This window comes from Rhinatrema bivittatum, chromosome 6, assembly GCF_901001135.1.
Source record: "Rhinatrema bivittatum chromosome 6, aRhiBiv1.1, whole genome shotgun sequence".
Classification (NCBI taxonomy): domain Eukaryota; kingdom Metazoa; phylum Chordata; class Amphibia; order Gymnophiona; family Rhinatrematidae; genus Rhinatrema; species Rhinatrema bivittatum.
The window spans coordinates 18108300-18115244 of NC_042620.1; the positions used below are offsets into that span (position 1 = coordinate 18108300).

The 6945-nt window shown below is 49.5% G+C and overlaps 1 long non-coding RNA gene across 1 annotated transcript in view; it reads right to left on the reverse strand.

Annotated features, from left to right (window-relative positions):
* Positions 1–6945, reverse strand: part of LOC115093420 — an 89993-nt gene that overhangs the window by 79944 nt on the left and 3104 nt on the right. The gene's annotated exons all lie outside the window — the stretch shown is intronic.

The following is a 6945-nucleotide window of genomic DNA, read 5'->3' on the forward strand; positions in this document are numbered from 1 at the left end:
AGATATATGAGCTTGATGGGATGAACACAGATTTGAATATTTGGTGTTAATAAGAAAGTCCAAAGGGTCTTCTGCGTAATTTTAAAAAGCTGGCCAGTTTCACACTATAAAATTATTTGATAGCCTCATTCAACTAATTCTATATGGCTATGAGAGTGAAGACTGGAATTTATAGGAAGGGACAGAATGTCAATATAAATCCTGCACCTCCAGTTCTGTAACTCTGTGCATCCACTGAAATTCCCCCAAACAATGGAGCTTGGATGTTTCCCTTACAGCTCATCATACTAAAAGATATTTTCAAATTCTGGTGTCACCTCACAGTAACAGCAGCACAAACACCTTCCACTGCCAGGCACATTGTGAACGAAAATAAAACCTCGCAAAAAAAAAAAGACACTCAAAATCTATACTGCAATCCCATTGTAACACAACAGTAATAACACCAAGGACTCAAACAACAATAACCCTACCTGTGAAAAAGCAAGGGTAAATATTATACTGGGTCCTAGAATACCAATACACCACCTACTGAGGAAACAAAACAAACCCGATTGCTATAGATCCCTATGCTAGCGAATTTCTCATCATGGTCACACACACAGAGCAGAGACAGACCCTCACCAAATACAGAATACAAAATAAAGGAGCACAAATTAGACAAAAACTGAAATGGAAACCCCAAGAAGCTAGACTCTGTGTATTAGCAATGGAAAAACAGAACAACCATTCCTCATAAAACAAATAAAATCAAGAAACAAAGCATCAGTTATAATAGTAAAACCATACTAATAAAAGAATATTTTAAAACTACTGATAAATAGAATTTCTATTCATTAAAATCATATACATTTTTTACAATTTCCTAAACACCAATAAAATATTTCAAAACAGCACATATATCAAATAACACCCAATAATTAAAACTAATAAGGATTTTAAAAAGCCCCTGCTGTCCATACGTGGGAGCTCTTGATTTCCAGTCACCCTGATATTGTCAAGGATTAGGAGGTTATCCTCTCTCTCTCACACATACTCACATTTCCATTCTCTCTCACACATATACTGTCACATACATACACATTCATGCTCTTATACCCACCATAACGTCTCGCTCTCACAAACACTGACACACTCTCAGGCTCTAAGACACTCTCTTCCCCTCCACACACACCCCCACACAAACTCTTACTCCCCTGGATTTTCTCATACATACTCTGTCTGGCTCCCTCACATACACACAAACACACACACCCAGGCAAGCTCCCAGTCATTCTCACACACTGAAACTGACCCCCAGGCAGGCTTCCATTCATTTTCACACCACTCCCTCAGGCATGCACACATTCATTCTCACACACACACAGACCCCCAGGCAGGCACCAATTCATTCTCACACACAGGCCGGCACCTATTCTCACACATACAAACCCCAGGAAGACACCCATACATTCTCATACACAGACACACCCTCAGGCAGGCACACACTAAAGGCAAACCCCCTCTCTTTCTTTTGCCAGCAACCTCGGAGCCTCTCTCATTCCTCTGCTGCCGCATGGCTATTGGGGAGGCGCTGATCGCTGCTATTGGCACTGAAGCCCATTCTGCTGCCTCCTCTGTGCAGGACCCGTGGGTTTCCACTTCCTCCATGTTGATCTCGTACATTGTGAAATCAGCATAGAGAAAGTGCTACTCTTGCACATTACCAAAGATTACAGGTGCCAATCAGTAAAAAGTAATTTATTTCTTTTTTTTTTATCTTTGCTGTCTGATCTTAGTTTTCTAATTGGTTGGTCACAGGCTTTTTTGTTCCACCTCCCCTTTCTTTTTTTGCCAATTCCTTTCATATTGTCTTTTTTTCTATTTCTTTTCTCTCCATCTATCTTCTTCCCTCAAACATTCAGTCAGGTTCTCATTCTCACATGCTTTCTCTCTCTCACACACTCACAGGCTCTCTCTCATACAATCATTCATACAGTCTCTCTCTTGCACATGCTGTCTGACTCTCACACACCCAAGCTCTCTCTCACACCCACATGTTGTCTTGCTCAAGCACAGACTCTCACTGTCACATGCTCTCTCTCATACAATCATTCATACACACAGGCTCTCACTGTCACATGCTGTCTCTCTCACACACACACAGGCTCTCTCACATGCTGACTCTGCAAACATTCAGGTCCTCACTCCCACACACAATCTCTCAACTCACCTCATACACACACACAATCTCTCAACTCAGCTCACAGACGCACACAATCTCTCATCTCAGCTCACAGACGCACACAATCGCTCAACTCACCTCATTCACGCACACAATCTCTCAACTCAGCTCACAGACGCACACAATCGCTCAACTCACCTCATTCACGCACACAATCGCTCAACTCAGCTCACAGACGCACACAATCGCTCAACTCAGCTCACAGACGCACTCTACGGGCCCTCAGCCGCTCTCTTACCTCTGGGCCTCCTCTTCACGGGTCGCTGCAGGATGGGCTCTGCAGCGACCCTGATCTTCTCGGGCCGATCGCGGCGGCGACCCTGCTACCGGGCCTCCTCCTCCTCCTCTTCTCTCCCCGCTACCACAACGCTGCTGCTCCTCTTCTGGACGCGGCTGACGCTCCTCCCCCTTTCTGCCCGTGCGGCTCCGGCAACATTTTTCTTCCGGGGCCGCATGGGCAGGAAGGAGGAGCACCTGCACGTCTCAACGTGACCTTTTTCTTCTTCGGGCCGTGGTGAGGTGAGCTCCACCACGGCCTTGCCAATCAGCGATATTTTACTGCTCAGCCGCCAGTGGGATGAGCTCCACCGGCGGCTGCATTGGCTCCCACTTGCCGGTGTGTCACGTGCACCGGGCTTGCGCGACACACCGGCACACCTCAGGCGACACACCAAAGTGTCGCGACACACACTTTGGAAAGCTCTGGTCTACAGACTAGGAAACATGGTTTCACTATTATGATTAGCAGAGCTGGGTTGACCCCACTCCCAATAAAGGAGGAGTTCCACTGCCCATGGCACAGAGAATGGAGGGAGAGTGAGAGAGAAGAGGGAATGAGTCCGGGTGCAGGGGCTAAAGATGGAAAGAGACAGGAAGGCACAGATGATGAGGCGACAGGAAAAGAAACACACGGGCCAATCCAGTACCGAGCGGTAGGAAGAGCTGCGTTAGTGCCTACGGCACCCGCGGTTACCGCCCGCACAGTGCAGCTCACCTACCGCTCGATCCTGAACCCTAATTACATGCAAATGTAAACCGCGTCCGAAAAGCCTTAGGCCCGCGCAACCCAGGATACTGGATAGAGCGCCTATACAGGATCCTGGGTGCGCGGGCCTAAGGCTTCACGCCACGCTGGTATCTGTCATTTCAAATGTCATTTGAAATGACAGATACCAGGAAGCAACGGCGAAGACAGCGCAGAAGCAACGGCAAGTAAGAGAGAAAAAAATGTGTGAAGCTTGCTGGGCAGACTAGATGGGCCATTTGGTCTTCTTCTGCCGTCATTTCTATGTTTCTATGTTTCAAAGCGACTTTTCGTTTTTTTTTTTTGCTTCGCCGCTGTCAGTGTCCCCCCTCCTCTCGGAGCAGGGCGTGAAAAGCCGCCTTGCTCCGGGAGGAGGGGGGGCACTGACAGCGGGGAAGCAACGGCGAAGCAAAAAAAACCCCAAAAGCAATTTTGGTTTGTTTTTTTTCAAAAGCGACAATTTTTTTTTTTCCAAAAGCGACTTACTTTTGGGATCTGTCAAGATCCCAAAAGTAAGTCGCTTTTGGACGCCTGCCAACTTACTTTTCTGAAGCCATCATCAGGAACCCATGCGATCGTAGCTCCTCCCGAGGAAGACAAAGATGGCCGCCTGCACGGGGGAAGCGTACAATTGGCCGCTGAAGACGAGACATCGTGACGTCACGTCTTCAGCGTCCAATTGAATGCTTTCCCCGTGCAGGCGGCCATCTTCGTCAGGAGGAGCTACGATCGCATGGGTTCCTGATGATGGCTTCAGAAAAGTAAGTTGGCAGGCGTCCAAAAGCGACTTACTTTTGGGATCTTGACAGATCCCAAAAGTAAGTCGCTTTTGGAAAAAAAAAAAAATTGTCCCTTTTGAAAAAAAAAAACAAAATTGCTTTTGGTTTTTTTTTGCTTCGCTGTTGCTTCCCCGCTGTCAGTGCCCCCCCTCCTCCCGGAGCAAGGCGGCTTTTCACGCCCTGCTCCGAGAGGAGGGGGAACACTGACAGCGGCGAAGCAAAAAAAAAAAAACAAAAAGTCGCTTTGCCGTTGCAGTCTCCGTGGCAGCCCCAGTCCGGACATCGGAGGGGGGCTGCAATGTTTTTTTTGCTTTTTTTTTTTGGCTTCGGGAGCAGGGGAGAGGACTGGGGCTGCCACGGAGACCGGCACCCATGATCACGGCCGGGGCAGGTGAGCGGGGGCTGGGGGAAAGCTTGCCATCTACCCTTACCCATGCCTCTACCGCCTGGGTCAGGGTAGGCGGTAAGTTTGCAGGTTAAACACGCGACAAAACGGCAGGGAAAACTAGCGATAGTCGGGGCGCGGGTTACGGGATGCTAGGGAATAGCTAATTGGCTCGTTTGCATGCAATATCGAGCTAATTCGCTCGTTTGCATGCAATATACATGCCGCGGGCGGAAGGGGTTGCCCGGGGAATTTAGGACGCGGTAGGAGTAGGTTAAAGGGGATTCGGGATCGCAGGAAGGGCTAACGCGGCCGAAAACGGAGTAAAAAGCGGCTTAGGAGCAGGGTAAACGCGGCCGCACTTTACAGGATTGGCCTGACAGGAAGGTACAGGAGTCATGAGGAAGAGAGATGGGGGCCACCGGGAAGAGAAACAGTCGAGGTACAAGGAACAGAGGAAAAAGAGAGGAGACAGGAGCAGGGTACAGATATATGTAAATTTATGCTAATATAAGGAAGTGTCCCGTCATGGTCAGTGGAAAAACTGGTACCGCCAATGCCCACTAGAAGTGCTTTCTGCGTGATGCAATGCCCGCATTCACCCGTAGCGTGGACGGACATAGTGCAGTACTCGGGGCGATGCGGCCAGTGTAAAAGAGTCCCTCTCATTCCAGCAGCTTCTTCCACAGTCGGACTGCCCGCCCAGGACGTCTCAGGAACCACCTGCACGAAAACAGGGGCTTTCCAACATGGCTGTCGAACGTTCCGCGGGGCCGCCATTGACAGCTGCTCTGACCCACGGGCACAGTGCCGTCAGATTGCGCGCCTATGCATGGTGACTTGCTTATTTTAGAAAGGCTCTGGGCCACGCCACCCCTGACTTTTTCATCTTTTGCTTGGGTGCGGGCGCTTTGTGCTCCGCCGTTCCTCGCCAGTGTGAACGCGAGGGATGTGGGTCCCGAGCACGAGACATCCCACGCGCCTTCCCCGCCCTACGGCGTCGTCTTAGGGACCGCTAGCTACGCGCACGTGGTGGGCGGGGCGTGAGGTATTTCCCCCCCCCGCGGCGCGCTGCCACCTACCTTCCCGGCCCTGCGCACTAGCAAGCTAAGAGGCGCGAGGGCGCCGCTGTCCACGAGGTTTGCGTGCAGCGACGCTCCCGTCGCGTTCTCCTACGGGAATTCGGGAACGCTCCTAGGAAGGGGACTGGGAGGATTCTTTGCTGCTGCCTCTGTAATACCAGGGGGGAGGGTCCTCTGATGAACGCGGGAGTAATTTCAGCCTGCGGCTGTACAAACGCAATGAAAGCCCGACCGTGTATACGGGGCACGTGGGGTGGCATGCAGGAGGCGCTCAGAACTGAAACTTGGGAGTCCTGGCAGCACCCGGAAATAGGAATTCACTTTTCCGGATGATTGGGGGTGCTCAGCTCAGCGGAGATCACCCCCCCCCCTCCCCCTCCCTTTGCATGAAGTGAAGGAGTTTGCTCAGTATTCCCCCTTCTCTATCCACCTGCTCGCTTTCCTAATCCAGCCGCAGGGGCTCAGACAGTGGAAGGCCTGCTGGGCACATAGGAGTTAAATAAAGGCAGCTGCCAGACCTCCCAAGGGGTAAAATGCAATTCTGTTTGTTCATTTTATTCTTACATATTCCGCTTTTTCCCTACAGACACAGCTCAAACGAGATTCTGTGAAAATTCATTTAAGGGCAAGTCACATCGGAAGAATTGAGATGAGCTTAACTAACCCTAATTCAGAAATAGACTCCCAGGACCCTAGAGTACGTCTGAGCAGTCATCAAAGGCAAAATGGAACACAAACATTTTGAAAAAAGAAAAGTCCGTGGCCCTTTCCAGCCTGTGGTAGTGATCGCACAATCAACCCAGTGCTGAGCCCGGTCGCCTCTGAGCGCCCCAGAAATCACGGATCGCACATAAGTGGAAACGCCACGGAAATCTTCCACCTGTGCCGTTTTTTGTTGTAAAAGGGATCTGATTAAATAAAACAAGAGCGTATTGACTTAAATGCTTCATGAGAAAAACTTTTCAAATGTTATTCTGGATAAAGGTATTCCTGGGAATAGGGGGGGGGGGGGAACCATTTTCAGGCTGATCAAACAGCTCAAGGGTTAAAACCAGAGGTGAGGAAAGGAATAAAGCTCTCAGCAGATGCCAAAAGCAGCCTAGAAGATATGGAAACACCAGACTAAAGGCATGCTTATTCTACTTGCGCTTTGTATATTGCTAGATTTTATTCTGTATTTTACTTTTATTTTACTTCCATTATGTTGTGAATTACTTATCAGGCCAATAGATTTTGTTGAATTTGAATCTGAGAGAAACCCAAGCACAGCCAGCCCCCGGGAAGGAAACAGTTACCCGTTTCTCTGCAGCTGCTCACGTTATAACATAGAGAACGGCGCCTTCTAGCGGCGGCGGCCGGGCACTGCACCTAAGAGCATCGACCGCAGAGCAACCTGATTTAACAATGCCAGGGGAAGAAAAAAAAAAAAAAAAAGCAGCGGAGCTCGGCTT